A 15,956-nucleotide genomic window follows, 5' to 3' on the forward strand; every position below is an offset into this window, starting at 1 on the left:
CATTTAAAGCAGACAGTATAGGTACTTAAACTATTAAATTAGGCCACTAGATTCATACGGAGGGGCTTGGAAAGACACATGTAACAAGCAGGCCCTCCCATACTTTCAATGTTGGGGGGACATTTGGATACCCACACACTGGTCTGAAGAATGAAATGGCCTTAGACTATGCTGTTTAAATTTGTCTCTCTTGGATATAAACTGGATAAACAGAGAAAGGTGTCAGACTCTGTGTAATGTAAAGGGATGGGGTTGGGATGGGTGAAGGGAAGGGGAGGGGGGATTTGACAAGTATTAGCCATAATCTTGGAAAAGAAAGGGAGAGATTCCGCCCACCGAGTCTATAAGAACTCAGGGTTCGGTGGGGAGACACGTGGGATGGGTGGGAGGGAGAAGGGGAGAAAATGGTTTAAAAGTTTGATGATGGATGATGTTATGGTTTGTAAGAATGGAAGTCTTTGGGTAACACTGCGTGTACCCATGACTATTGTTGTGATAATATATGTTTATCATCAATAAAAATGTTGAACAATAAAACGCACCCTCAACGTTCTGAAGCCATCTGACGTCACTCCCAGGCTGAAGGGTTCGTGGATTCATGGTGGTGAAGCCATCCCACTCACAGTGTCTCTCTGCCCTGCCCTCGCGTCAAACGTTATGACGTCGAGGGCGGATCTATAACAGTGAAGGGATCGCTCGAACCACCAGACCACGCCCCCAACCTCACAGATGTCACTCTGTTCCTACAACGCTGCCACTTCAACGCCCCTCCCGTCCCTCCCACCGACTTCAACACCCCCCTCCCTTCGCGTTTCTGCCCCCCCCCCCCCCCCCGGATCCCCCCTGGCAGGAACCTGAGGACAACACGCTTTCCTGCGCAAAACATCCCACAAAGCCTCTGGCCGCTACCCGCCCCAGGTCCATCGCTCGCCCACCCACCGATGCTACCGCTACGCCCACAACTTCGCCGCTCCACCCGCCCCCCCTTCCTAGCAGCAGACCACGCCCCCTCCAATGAACGAACACTGCCTCTCATATCTCTTCTCTTTGGGTCGACTTCCCTCCCTGTGTCCCGCCCTTCCGGAAATTACGTCACAAGAGGGCGGAACACAAGGAGGGAAGACGACCCGAAAGGAAGTGAACTGCTGGGCTGGCGAGGCGTACTGCGTGCAGTACTACACCGGAGCTTCTGTGGGACAAGAAAAAGGTTGGTGGGCCAGGGATGGAAATGGTGACCGCCGATCTCAGGGGCAGGGGCGACTGGAGAGCTCATGGGGAGGGGCATGGATGGCCTGGCCTGCTGCGTGCAGCACTTTATAACGGGGGTAAGACACGGGGGGGGGGGGGGGGCGGTGACCGGCGATCTCGGGGGCACCGGCAACCGCATAACTCAGGGGGAGGGCCATGGATGGGAACAGAAAGGGAATGATGGTGGACATGGGGTTCTTGGGGACAGATACCGCATGGCAGGGCAATGTAGGAGAAAAGGCAGAAAAGACAGGGAGCACTCTGGAACTGGGAGGGAGAGAGGACCCTCCAACTGTGACGGACGAAGGGATCCAGAAACAGGGACGGAGAGAGGGAGGGAGGATCTACAAACACAGAGGGAAGGAGCAGGAACCTGGAGGGAGGGAGTGGGGGACCAGGAACTGGGAAGTAGGGAGGGACCAAACCTGGAACGGAGGTAGGGATGACCATGGAAGGGGGGGGGAAGTGGGGAGTGACAACAACCCTGGAACTGGATGGACCACACTGGAACTGGGAGGGAGTGAGGAGAGGGGACCCTCCCCCCACAGACTCTCATTATCACACACACCCAGTCTCACTCTCTCGCACACACACCCAGTCTCACTCTCTCTCTGTCACACACACACACTCGCATATTCACTCTCTCCCTCTCTCTCTCTCTCATACACTCTATCAGACATACACACTCCGAGGAAACACCTTCCTAGCGCCCGTTTCATTCGTTTCAGAAACTGGCCTTTTTCACTAGTATATATATATATATATATATATATATATATATATAAAATAGGATAGATATATTAATATGGCAAAAGCAATAAGAAAAACTTAGCAAGACTTATCAGTATATGCTAGAACAGTAAGGTAACAATATCAGTGCAACTAATAAATATTCCTCAGACATGACATAACCAGTGCTACCCTAAGATCACATGCCAGAAGGGTCTGACTCGCTTGGCAATGCTTTCTATCTCACCCCGACTATAAGAAGAATAAGTAACCTCACCCTGTGGGCTGCCTGGAAAAGTCCTTTGGCTCCCTCTGTGTGGCAGGTCTCTCCTTTCCCTCTCGGACTCCAATCTGAAATTTCCCAACTGGCTACTGGACAAGACTATGTAGATAGGCCGCCTGCTGTACTGTGTCTTCAGTCTGTGTTCGCTGTGAAAGCTGTCAGCAATGAAGCTGGAGAGCACACACCTCTTCTCTGGAACAATCTTATTTATTTATTTAGATTTTGCTCACACCTTTTCCAGTAGTAGCTCAAGGTGAGTTACATTCAGGTACTCTGGATAGTTCTCTGTCCCAGGAGGGCTCACAATCTAAGTCTGTACCTGAGGCAATGGAGGGTTAAGTGACTTGCCCAAGATCACAAGGAGCAGCTGTGGGATTTGAACCGGCCACCTCTGGATTGCAAGACCGGTGCTCTAACCACTAAGCCACTCCACCCCAAAGAGTCATCTTGTTACTCTTTGGGGGGTTCTACATGGAATGTTGCTACACTTTGAAATTCTGCATGGAATCTTGTTATTCTTTAGAATTCTAGAATCTGTATTTATTCAGATTTTGCTCACACCTTTTTCAGTAGTAGCTGAAGGTGAGTTACATTCAGGTACTCTGGATATTTACTCTGTCCCAGGAGGGCTCACAATCTAAGTTTGTACCTGAGGCAATGGAGGGTTAAGTGACTTGCCCAAGATCACAAGGAGCAGCAGTAGGATTACTGAGCAGTAACTGTCATTATCTTGGCACAGGAATTCTCTGTGCAGATGATATCTTGAGGTCCCTGGCCTTTGGTGATGGTCCTCTGTTTCAGAGCTGGTACCTTACAACAGATGGTCAGCCAAGATTACCACATACACGTCAGTGTAAATCACATTCTGTAGGTTTCACACCAGAGAGAAAAATGCAGATGTTCTTCGATTGTCAGTGTCCAGTGCTGCAGGAAGTCTTGTAAAAGCCATGATAGTATTGTCCAAAAAAAGATGGCTCCTGCCTAGTCAGTTCATAGGCCATGCATACAAGCAAGTATGGGCAGTATATCCCACTACCGATGCCTCCATTTAGGTACCCTGAAACTGTACTATAGGGGCCTATTCTATAACAGAGCCCAAGTACCTAGGCTCCGTTATACAGCACTAGAATAAACCAGTCTCGACAAGCCAAATTTAGGTACTCACACTTCTGCCAGCTGTAGAAACAGTGTAAATGTGAGCACCTATGTGTAACAGTGATGTGTCTAATTTGGAGCCCTGCCCATGTGCACTGCCTCCCCTTGTAAATATCTACTGTGCAAGATAGGAGCATGATTACTGTCACGAAACGCTTAACACCCACCTGAGGGTCATGCAGCCACCTAAAGGGTCCAACCCAGCACTACTCAGGCTCGCCTGCACCTGTGCACGCAATCCTACACTGACACCTTCCACCCACCACACTGGGTTCCGCTTGCCTCTGGGCGAGTCTCCCATCCACAAGTTAATTCCCCGATGGTTTCTGAGGACACTGGGGCCACAATCCCAGAGGGGTCTCACAGTTCCTAGAAATCACCACAGACCAAGAACACAAACTACCAGGATTCTGAGTCAGTCCAGGACAACTAATAGGTTTATTATCATAAAAAGTTAGAACGGTGAAAAGATGTGAACAGCAAACAATAACAGGTAAAAAAAAAAAATAACAGGAGTCAACATTAAAATTAACTAAACACTTTTCTACTACCTAAGTAGTACCTGGGGAGTTCAGGAAAAATAACTATTCAAAGAATTTGAACAGGGTCTCAGTGCAAAGATCTCTACTCTCCACACTCCCACTCTGAGACTGGGGGATTCCACCCAGGGTTGCCAGGTGGAAAAATTTTTTCCCACCCAATCGAGCCCAAATCCAGCCCAAAACCCGCCCGAAGTCAAACCCCGCCCCTGACACCCCCACCCCCGCCCAAAACGTCACTAACCCCGCCCAAAACGTCACTAACCCCGCCCCCCGCGGCCGAAAAAACCGCTTTTAAAACCGCCCAAACGACCCAAAAGGAGCCCAAAAAACCGCAACCCGCCGCGGGCAAAAATTGCCCGCGGCGGGTTGCGGAAAACCGCCCACCTGGCAACACTGATTCCACCACATTCTGGCTGGATCTTCCACTTCAGGGCCAATCAGGGCCCAGACCATTAACACTGAGGGTATTTGGCCAATAGCATTGCAGGTTACTTTCCCTCAGGGCTTTTTCTCTCTTCCTGTGGAAGATACGCTGAAAGGAAAACAGCTGCAGCTTAAAAGCACAGGACAGGCACCACCTGCTGGACAATTAAGGGAAATGCACTCAGGGGAAAATAGGCATGTAGGCACATATGTGTACACACATGTGTGTATACGCTAGTATTCTGAACATTTATGCATATAAACATTAGCACCTAGTTTACACACAAATTGAGCAATTTTATAAAGCTTTTCCATATCAAAAGCCTTTCTCAAATTATCCTCAAAGTATTATCAAACGCTACTTTACCAACTGTTTACTTATTGCTGGTAAATTTTTAAAACAATGGGCTTTCTCTCTGGGTGTAGCCAGCCCTGCAATTTGGGGGAGGGGTGGACTGGGGGGGGGAGAGGTGATGCATTCCTTCCCCCCCCCCCCCCCCCCGCCGCCGCTCCCTTCTGCTTGTTTCTGGCTCGGAGCAGCGGCAGTCCGTTTATTTGGCTGACGGGGCTCTGCCTCCTCCCCCCCCCCCCAGCAAAATAAAGGCGAGTTCAGGAGGGGACCCAAGCCCAAGTTTTTGGGCCTACTTTAATAACTAGCTCCCAAAATTCTTAAAGCCTGTGCAAACTAGCTCCAGAAAATCGCTGCCTACATGGAGGGGCATAATCGAAAGGGATGTCCAAGTTTTGTTGAGGACGTCCTCGCAAAACGTCCCGATGGAGGGGCAGGGAAACCCATATTATAGAAACAAGATGGACGACGTCCATCTTTCGTTTCGATAATATGATCAGGGACGTCCAAATCTTGAAATTTAGGTCGTCCCAAGAGATGGTCGTCCCTAGACTTGGTCGTTTCTGATTTTCGGCGATAATGGAAACCAAGGACGCCCATCTAAGAAACGACCAAATGCAAGCCCTTTGGTCATGGGAAGAGCTAGCATTTGTAGTGCACTGGTCTCTCTGACATGCCAGGACACCAACCGGGCACTGCAGTGGACTTCATAAATTGCTCCCAGGTACATAGCTCCTTTACCTTGTGTGCTGAGCCCCCCAACCTCCCCGCCCCCAAAACCCACTCCCCACAACTGTACACTACCATAGCCCTTACAGGTGAAGGGGGCACCTAGATGTGGGTACAGTGTGTTTCTGGTGGGTTTTGGAGGGCTCGCTGTTTCCTCCACAAACGTAACAGGTAGGAGGGGGGTATGGGCCTGGGTCCGCCTGTCTGAAGTGCACTGCACCCACTAAAACTGCTCCAGGGACCTGCATACTGCTGTCATGGACCCGAGTATGACATCTGAGGCTGGCAAGAAATATTTTGAAAGATATTTTTTGAGGGTGGGAGGGGGTTAGTGACCACTGGGGGAGTAAAGGGAGGTCATCCCCGATTCTCTCCGGTGGTCATCTGGTCATTTCAGGCACCTTTTTGTGCCTTGGTCGTAAGAAAAACACGACCAGGTAAAGTTGTGCAAGTGCTCGTCAGGGACGCCCTTTTTTTTTTCCCCAATATGGGTCGAGGATGTCCATGTGTTAGGCACGCCCAAGTCCCGCCTTCGCTACACCTCCAATAGGCCCCCTTGAACTTTGGGCGTCCGTGCAACGGAAAGCAGTTGGGGACGTCCAAAATCAGCTTTCGATTATACCAATTTGGACGACCCTGTGAGAAGTACGTTCATCTTCCGATTTGTGTCGAAAGATGGGCGTCCTTCTCTTTCGAAAATGAGCCTGATATTGATTTAAACTTGGGCACAAACCAACCTGAAGGCTCCATGGTAGCGAACTGTCACACAATCTCCGAGGTTTAATTCTTGGGTTGTTCTGGTTGCGGATACTGTGGGAGCCTCAGTGGGGGCTGGGTTCCATAGGGCCAAAGGACACACCGCAATGGATGCACTGAGTTGAGCGAATAAAAACTTTCAGTACCAAAGCCCAACAGGAGCAGGAGGAAACTGCAAACCCTAAACAAAAGGTTAAATTTCAACCCTTTGATATTAATTTGTTGAATTTCCTATCAGCTGGAAAATAATCAAAATGACTTAACAGGCTTAAATATTAGATGTAGTGGTTTAATTAATGACCAAATTATGTTTCCAGGGGGAGGATAAACTTTTTAATTAATGTTCCTGAGAATCGGGTTCCTGCTGTTTCCCTTAATACAGTGGAGAATTTTAATCTTGTAAGAACATCTGTCTTCATTATTTTTGCTAAACTGATTTTTTTTTGTCCTCTTTCAAGCTAGAGGAAAATTTTGATGTGTTAACTGATACTCTATTTACCAGATTGTTACATCTCCATTTATTCTAGAAATGTCTATTTGTTCTAGTACTGCTCTGTACCTAAAATTGCCTGCCATATTTGGTACTATGAGCAAAATGTTTATTTTATTTGGAATTGTTTGATTTTCAAAGTTATTGGCTGATGGGTACCGTTTAGTATGTTTTTGTGGTAGAATTGTCAATTGTGTAAAACGTTACAGATATCAATTTTATTGATTTGGTTCTGTTTCCTGATTTTGATTGGTCTTTATACAGTACTGTTGTTCACTTTGAGGAAACTTGGTTTGGAATACTGGAATGTAAATAAAGGGTGAAGGGTCATGAATTTGATATACTGCTTTTAACATTTATTATATATGCAGGTACTTTCTCTGGCCCTAGTGGTCTCATATTTAAGATTTGTACCAGAGCCAATGGTGAGTTAAGCAACTTGCCCACAATCATAAGGAGCCACAGTAGGAATCAAATCCAGTTCCCCAGGTTCTCAGCCCACTGCACTAACCAGGCCAGTGGTTCCCAAACTTTCTCGGGTCATGGCACCCCTAGACTACACATTTTCTCTCACGTTCCCCCCCCCCCCCCCCCCCAGTGGTGAGTCTTACCATTGCGGCCAGGGATGCCCAAGCCTCACCAGCCAAAGAGGTCCACTGCCAGAGCTCCATACTGCTTGCGCAGTGAGCAAACCGGTGGCATGCTTCAGCTACTGATGCCTGCATTCCCATGTATGCCCTCCTCCTCTTTCCATTCAGCCTCTGCCCTCCCTCTCTCCCCACTTCCATCCAGCCTCTACCCCTTTCACCCAGCTTCTGCCCTCTCTCTCTCTCTCCCCTTCTATCTAGCTTAAGCCCACTCTGTTTCTGCCAACGTCTGCCTCCTCTCTATCCCCCCATCCCCACCGCTGCTCTCTAGACCAGCAGCAAAGGAAACTTACAGCCACTGCGATGGAGGACTTCATTCATACAGCTGCTGACTGTGCCCCGGAACAGGAAATGACAACATCCGAGGGGGCAGGACCATCATCCATGTGTAGGGCGAGTCTGGCCCCCGTGATGGCTGCTCATCTAGAAAAGTAGTAATGGCAATGAGAGAAATATGCTGTGGTCCACAGTTTGGGAACTGCTGCATTAGGCTACTCCTAAATATCAAACATATAAACGGCGAGTGACCGTACTCACTCGCAAATGCGCAGTAGAGACTTCCCTGTCTGTCCCGCACCCGCGTCAATACGTGATGATGGGAGGGGCGGGACAGAGAGGGAAACTGCGCCGCCGAGGTTGCTACCCCTCCCCCCCACTTGGAGTCGCCGCCGCCACTCCACCCGGCCCCTTTCTTCCCTTCTAAACTTACACATCCATTCGCCGAACGCAGCAACGCACATCAGCTGAGCTGCCCCTTCCTTCTCTGCCTGTGTCCCGCCCTTGCTGACGTTACGTCACAGGAGGGCGGGGCCACAGGCAGAGATGGAAGGGCCAACGGCAGCTCAGCTGATGTGCCTTGCTGTGTTCGGCAAATGGATGTGTACATTCAGAAGCGAAGAGAGGGCCCGGGCCGGGTGGAGGGGTGGTGGCGGTGACTCCGAGGGGGGAGCGGTGGCGACCTCGCGGGGGGGGGGGGGGGGGGAAGGAAAACTCCAATACCAGCCCGTTTTTACGGGCTCAACGGCTAGTCTACTATATAAATGAAGAGTGACTGGCGTGCCGCGCATGCGCAGAACAGCGCAGCACGTCACACATCTCTCCCGGCGTAGTTAAACTTACAGACAGGAACACAGCTGCGGGTGACCGTCGAGCACTGGGCGGGGATCATCCGACAGCGGCTCCGAGGCACAGACCGACAGGTCCGATTAGCTGCTGCCACCGGCCTGGGAGCCGGCGCTTCCCTCTGCGGCTTTCTTGGGCGGGGGCTTGGCTGGACCCAGCGGGGCTCAGACTGCTTTCTTGACGGTGCTTCTTTTGCCCGTTTTAATGGGCTCAACGGCTTGTTTAAAAATAGACTAAAGGGAGATGGTTTTATTTTTTTTTTTTTGGTTAAACAATGTGATTGATTAGCTGGACCACGAGGTATTAAACCTCACTAAATTTAAAAAAACGGCTCTTTTAACCCTTCAGAAGAAACCTGTATCTTGTACCAGCCATAATCCCTAGAGGAGTAGCCTAGTGTTTGCAGAACCAGGACCCAGTTCAAATCCTGCTGATGCTGTTTATGGACTTGGGAAGTTACTTAAACTTCCAGTGTGTTGGGTACAAACGTAGGGCCTCTTTTACCAGGCTGTGCTAGCAATCCCGGTGTGGTCATGCCAACAAAGACCATTCATTTTGAATGGCTTCTTTCAGCATTGCCACATGGTAATTGCTAGTGCAGTTTGGTAAAAAGAGGTCCTTAGGTAACTACTCTAGTGATAGGAAAATATTCATTGTACCTGAATGTAACTCACCCAGAGCTAGCCTGGGGCCTTACTATCATTAGCTAGAGACCTGAAGAGCATCTGCTTTTCTGCCCTTTCTAAGGAATAAAAGACAGAGAAAGGAGCTGAAGTGCAGCACTTCTGAAGCCCTGTTGACCCACAAGAAAACTGGATTTTAAAGGCTGCATATATCTCTTCAGAGTTGACCAGTGCGGCTAAGAAAGCAAATAGAATGTTAGGTATTATTAGGACAGGAATAGAAAACAAAAATGAGGACGTTATAATGCCTTTGTTTCGCTCCATGGTGTGACCGCACCTCAAATATTGTGTGCAATTCTGGTCACCACATCTCAAAAAAGATGAAGCCAGCTTCACCGGCACTGCAGCACAGGAAGCGCTATGGTGGTTTGGTAAGAGACATTCTCACAATAGATTGTTCTGATCTTTAAGGGGCTGCAACCCAGGGCCGCCGAGAGACTGAGCCGGGCCCGGGGCAAGGCTGCCCCCAGGGCCCGTGCCGCCGCCGCCACCCCCCCTCTCCTGCTCTTAGGCTGCCGGCGCTGCAATCCCCAGTCACCACCCTCAGCACCGTCGACAGCCCCCTTCTGTCTGCCACCCTGACTGGGTCCCCTGCATTCAAATCGGCAGCGCCTCACCTCCGTGTGAAGGTGGCAGATCGCCTCCCTTTGGGCCTTCCCTCACTGTGCCCCACCCTCATCTGATGTAACTTCCTGTTTCCGTGAGGACGGGGCACAGTGAGGGAGGGCCCGAAGGGAGGCAATCTGTCGCTTTCACACGGAGGTGAGGCGCTGCCGATTTGAATGCAGGCGTCACGGTGGCGGATGAGGGGGGCTGTCGACAGACCTGAGGGCAAGCAGGTGAGACCGGGAACTGCAGCGCAGGTGACCTGGGAGCAGGAGGAGAGAGACCCCAGCGCCGGAATTTTGTTCCCGCTGCTCCCCCCCCCTCGCTGTGGCCCTGCTGCAACCATTTGTCATTGTCAAGTTTTATTTAAAATGAATATTAACTATATACATACGTTTTCTCTTAAAGACCAGTTGGTTTGCATTTTACTTGGTTGCTTTGAAAACAAGACCTGGCTGTGGCCTTCAAACATGGATTCTTGGTCTACATCTTTCATGAAATAAGTAGAAGGTGAAATGCATTAAAATGTGTTGTATTTGCTTGAATCCTGCTACTGCAGTGGTGGGTTGTGTCCAATAGCAGTGTTTAGCTGCCTTTATGGAGAGGCTCCTATGCTAAGGCCCAGCAGCACAGAATCGCTCCCTCACAAAATTATATCCGATTCAAGGAAAATGCAGACACAGGTTTAGCAACACCAGCCGTTTTAAACGTGCACATGTAGAACATGCCTCTCGCACAGAAATGCTTTAAAAGGGAGAAAAAAAAATCCTCTCTGGAAATCGTAACAGCAGCAAAATAAAGCTCTAGAGCAGAGAACAATTTTGCATTTACAGGTTCCAAGGCAGTGCACGTGCAGTTCCATCCGCGCACACTTTCTACAACTGAACGCAATGCAGGACAGACGTCTAGAGCAACGCTGCAGAGGCGTTTGTGCTGCTCTTCTTAACTGGCCACGCGCAAGGGCTACGGCAAAGTGCGGTTCTGGAATCCAGTGGACGGGAGCTCTCTCCTTCGGGGATTTCCAGGAGCGCCTTAAACAGGGACGTCAAGGAGGCAGCTAACAACATGTCCAAGTGGGGTGAGATGAGAGGCAAAGCAGTCACTCAACAGTCCGCTCTCCCTCCAACCCCAATTCCCAGCTGCTGCCGGCGTCCAGCGTTTCTCCCTCATTCCGACGCTGCCCCGGCCTCGAACAGGCGCGCGAAACGGCCCCGCGCGCGCTTATCTTCCTCCGGCGCCCGCCCGCCCGCTCTCTGACGCCATTTCCTGTTTCCGGCAGGGAAGCACCAACCGTCTCTGAGGGAAGAAGAACGTCGCCTCGCGGGACGCCCGTAAAAACGAAAACTGCGGGGACTGAGGTGACTCGAGAGAGAAAGTAGAAGGTAGGTAGGGCGCGAGGGGGGTGGGCCCGGGGAGGGGGGAGGAGAGCGGAAGGGAGGGGTAGGCCGGGGAGGGGGAGGCGGAGTGCGCGCGGCCCCGTGTGAGGAGGATTGTTAAATCCTCCTGACTTTGTATTTCTGGTCGTGGTGTTTGTGTGCATGAAGTTTGTACTTTTTTTTACTGCACAGTATTTATAAATGTTTTGTAGTTACTACTACTACTATTTAGCATTTCTATAGCGTTACAAGGCGTACGCAGCGCTGCACAAACATAGAAGAAAGACAGTCCCTGCTCAAAGAGCTTACAATCTAATAGACAAAAAATAAAGCAAATCAAATCAATTAATGTGTACAGGAAGGAGGAGAGGAGGGTAGGTGGAGGCGAGTGGTTACAAGTGGTTATGAGTCAAAAGCAATGTTAAAGAGGTGGGCTTTCAGTCTAGATTTAAAGGTGGCCAAGGATGGGGCAAGTACCTGGCAGAAACCCAAATAGTAGCAACATTCCATGTAGAACCCCAAAGAGTAGCAAGATTCTAGAATTCTAAAGAATAACAAGATTCCATGCAGAATTTCAAAGTGTAGCAACATTCTATTTAGAATCCCAAAGAGTAGCAAGATTCCATTCAGAATCCTAAGTACATAAGTATTGCCATAATGGGACAGACCGAAGGTCCATCAAGCCCAGCATCCTGTTTCCAACAGTGGCCAATGCAGGTCGCAAGTATTACTACTACTACTACTATTTAGCATTTCTATAGCGCTACAAGGCATACGCAGTGCTGCACAAACATAGAAGAAAGACAGTCCCTGCTCAAAGAGCTTACAATCTAATAGACAAAAAATAAAGCAAATCAAATCAATTAATGTGAACGGGAAGGAGGAGAGGAGGGTAGGTGGAGGCGAGTGGTTACAAGTGGTTATGAGTCAAAAGCAATGTCAAAGAGGTGGGCTTTCAGTCTAGATTTAAAGGTGGCCAAGGATGGGGCAAGACGTAGGGGCAAGTACCTGGCAGAAACCCAAATAGTAGCAACATTCCATGTAGAACCCCAAAGAGTAGCAAGATTCTAGAATTCTAAAGAATAACAAGATTCCATGCAGAATTTCAAAGTGTAGCAACATTCTATTTAGAATCCCAAAGAGTAGCAAGATTCCATTCAGAATCCTAAGTACATAAGTATTGCCATACTGGGACAGACCGAAGGTCCATCAAGCCCAGCATCCTGTTTCCAACAGTGGCCAATGCAGGTCGCAAGTATTACTACTACTACTACTATTTAGCATTTCTATAGCGCTACAAGGCATACGCAGTGCTGCACAAACATAGAAGAAAGACAGTCCCTGCTCAAAGAGCTTACAATTTAATAGACAAAAAATAAATAAAGTAAGCAAATCAAATCAATTAATGTGAACGGGAAGGAAGAGAGGAGGGTAGGTGGAGGCGAGTGGTTACGAGTCAAAAGCAATGTCAAAGAGGTGGGCTTTCAGTCTAGATTTAAAGGTGGCCAAGGATGGGGCAAGACGTAGGGGCAAGTACCTGGCAGAAACCCAAATAGTAGCAACATTCCATGTAGAACCCCAAAGAGTAGCAAGATTCTAGAATTCTAAAGAATAACAAGATTCCATGCAGAATTTCAAAGTGTAGCAACATTCTATATAGAACCCCAAAGAGTAGCAAGATTCCATTCAGAATCCCAAGTACATAAGTATATAAGTGTTGCCACACTGGGACAGACCGAAGGTCCATCAAGCCCAGCATCCCGTTTCCAACAGTGGCCAATCCAGGTCACAAGTACTACTACTACTACTATTTAGCATTTCTAAAGCGCTACAAGGCATACGCAGCGCTGCACAAACATAGAAGAAAGACAGTCCCTGCTCAAAGAGCTTACAATCTAATAGACAAAAAATAAATAAAGTAATCAAATCAATTAATGTGAACGGGAAGGAAGAGAGGAGGGTAGGTGAAGGCGAGGGGTTACAAGTGGTTACGAGTCAAAAGCAATGTTAAATAAATCAATGTTAACAGCATTTTTAAATAGTTACACAGATGTACAGAATGTTGCCAAAACAGTAGTATAAGGCTGAAGACAACTCCCCCCCCCCCCCCCACTCCACTAGGCCGCTCTGTTCTGTTCCTCAGGCCCAACCCACCACACGCGCGTTCATTTCATTCCCCTCCCCCCCCCCCAAGGCTCTTATGTATAAAACTTACCGGGATTAGCAATTTGTGATTATGACAGGGTTTAGCGTGCTCTGTAGTCAATCAGTAATGTGCAGACGGGTTCTGCAAGCCCTTTTCTGTTCAACGTTGCACCCAATGTGAATTGCATGCTAACATATTGCAAGAGCTAATTGGCATGTAAATGTACATTCCGAGCTATGCACAGAAAGGCCTGCCTACATTTAGGGGAGGTCTGGAGCAGCCATAGCATGACTGTAGCATCTCAGAGCAGCAGGCCACTGTGTTTCCATGCCGGAGCGGGGCATGAGCTGTGGATGGGTGGGTGCACATTTTACCCTGCCTCCCCACCGCTCACAACCCCTGCCGTAATGCCATAGACCTGGGCTGGCAGGGGCCCCGCCAGCAGAAGCTTTCCTGCAGAGATATTTGCCACTGCGCTGTCTGCCATGTTTTCCTGCCCCAGAACACATGCTCATTTTTAGTGAAATTGAGTATGTGTGAAGCACATGCTCAATTTCACTAAAAATGAGCATGTGCACGGGGAAAGCAGGGCAACCAGAGTAGTGCAAATATCACTGCAGGAAACCTGCTGGCTGGGCTTGGGGACTTCTGCCAGCCAAACCAGCAGACCTTGGGGACCATGCACCCCCAAATTGTGGGGCCCAGGCTCACTGTGGCTATATCACAGTTACACGTGTGTTGTGTTTGTGTACCGCACTAGCACTGTGAAGTTATGGAGCACAGTAGCTGCAGGGGACATGCTCCCCCCCCCCCCCCCCAACAGGTAGTGCACAGCCTTTGCATTTACTGCGTGTTTTTGATGTCTAAGCACACCAAGTTCAAACCTCCCAATATTCAAAAGCATTTAACTGGCCAGGATCTGCACTGGGCTGGTTAAATGCCCCATAACTGGCTATCCGGTGATATTTAGCTGCAGATAGCCAGCTCTCTCCCATTGACTATCATAGGTTAGCGGCTAGCAGATAACCAGTTATATCGGCTGACATAACCAGCTATCCGCCAATTTTCAGCCCCACTTTAACGGCTATATTTGGCCGTGTGAATATGTGGGATGTTTTTGGTTAGAAGATAACTAGCTGTGCCTGAATATCAGCATAGACGGTTGTCTTCTAAGCAGCCAAAACTAAAACGAATATTCAGTGGTCACTGGAAACGGCCCAGCATTGAATATCGGGCCCCAAAGTCCCTTAGCAATAAAATACAGATAAAGGAAATGTTTCCTTGGCAAAGTTTAAATTCTTGCTTTGTCTGTTACCAGATGTTTGCAGTTTTGATTTTGTGAGCTGATGACTCAATTTAGAAAGGTAGTTTTTTTGTTTTGAGGCCCTTTAAATGGAATCCATCCAGACGGGGGAGGTTTTGTTAACTGTATCTCCCAGACAGAGAAATTAATGTAACTACCACAATTCTTAAACTGAAAATGCTTAATTTATGAGCTGGTTAATAATACCAAAACCTAGTGTTAAAAAAAATATGGTATGTAGCCCTTCTCTGCATTGACTTTTCACACAAGGTATCAACCCTATGGCTCACCCAAATCTTCATCAGCATGACTTGTCAATTTTCACATAAATATACTCTTTATTACACAAAACCTTTTCCAAAACATATAAAACTTATCTTGGTCACATTCAATCAAACCTGAGCCTGCACTTTATCTTAATTGCATTAATGACATGTTTTGCAGATTTTTTTTTTTTTTGAGTGCTGAGTTTTGGTGTTATTGGGTATTGTTACCCCAGCTCTTTTGAATCTTTGTTGGGGCTGTTAATTCCTAAATTGAGCTGGTAGCACATTTTTCCCACCTCAGATTTTAGCCCATATTTTTACACTAGTTCCCTGTTGCTTAATGTACTGTACCCTATGTGTTGGGTGCTGTTGACTTGGTTGATGACATTTATTTTTTAGTACTTTTCAACAGAGGTTAAATGACATTGAGGCAATACTATGTTCCTATAGAGACAAACTTTTTCTTAAAGGGACTGATCAGGATGAAAGGTGGGGTGAAAACCACATTGGAATTTGTTCTAATAATATTGAGGCAACTTTAATAGGTCATTTTGAAAACTGTACACCTGTGCTTCATTTAAGGTATAAGCTGAGTTATGCATTGAGTGTGATAGAGGAATTATTTGGCATTTACATTGAAACCTATTTATGCCAGCTATAGACCTGATGTAAATAAATGCAGATTCTCACACTCACCCCCCTTCCCCCCCCCCCCCAAATGCCAGTTCAGTCTAGCCTTCTGGAAGAAAATTTAGTAGTAAAAGTATTCTTACAGAATTGGCTCACAGCCCCTGGAAATTTGCATTTTTTTTAAGTGTTAGTACATAAAAGCACAATCAATCATTAAAAAAAAAAACAGGTTTTATTGGAAAGTTTTTGTAAAATATAATACTAAACAAAACAGCAATCTTGTCTTAAACAAGTAAAAATCGCAGTTGTGCATCTCTCACTCAGACTTGATTTGATTGGTTATATAGCATGTACATGCGTGGTAATATTTTTAATCCATTTTGCAAATGATTGTCAGGTTACTGAACTATAGAGAAGTAGAAGTCTATCACAGTCAAAATTATTCTTGTGTTTACTGCTGTAGGTACATGCAA

General features: G+C 47.7%; 1 protein-coding gene and 1 long non-coding RNA gene across 3 annotated transcripts in view; one reads left to right on the top strand and one right to left on the bottom strand.

Moving 5' to 3' along the window:
- Positions 1–6,123: 6,123 nt before the first annotated feature.
- Positions 6,124–10,240, bottom strand: LOC115473483. Its single transcript, XR_003942667.1, has 3 exons — positions 10,157–10,240; positions 7,645–7,774; positions 6,124–6,395 (listed from the first exon to the last, which is right to left on the bottom strand). It is a non-coding gene; the product is annotated as an uncharacterized LOC115473483 (long non-coding RNA).
- An 804-nt stretch (positions 10,241–11,044) lies between these two features.
- Positions 11,045–15,956, top strand: part of ARSG (arylsulfatase G) — a 173,370-nt gene continuing 168,458 nt past the window's right edge. Inside the window, exon 1 of one of the 2 annotated variants that reach the window (XM_030208469.1) lies at positions 11,045–11,144. The gene's annotated coding sequence lies outside the window, so the exon portion shown is untranslated. The remainder of the gene's footprint in view (positions 11,145–15,956) is intronic. The other variant, XM_030208465.1, reaches the window with a different exon arrangement.

Source organism: Microcaecilia unicolor, chromosome 6 (genome assembly GCF_901765095.1).
Source record: "Microcaecilia unicolor chromosome 6, aMicUni1.1, whole genome shotgun sequence".
Taxonomy (NCBI): domain Eukaryota; kingdom Metazoa; phylum Chordata; class Amphibia; order Gymnophiona; family Siphonopidae; genus Microcaecilia; species Microcaecilia unicolor.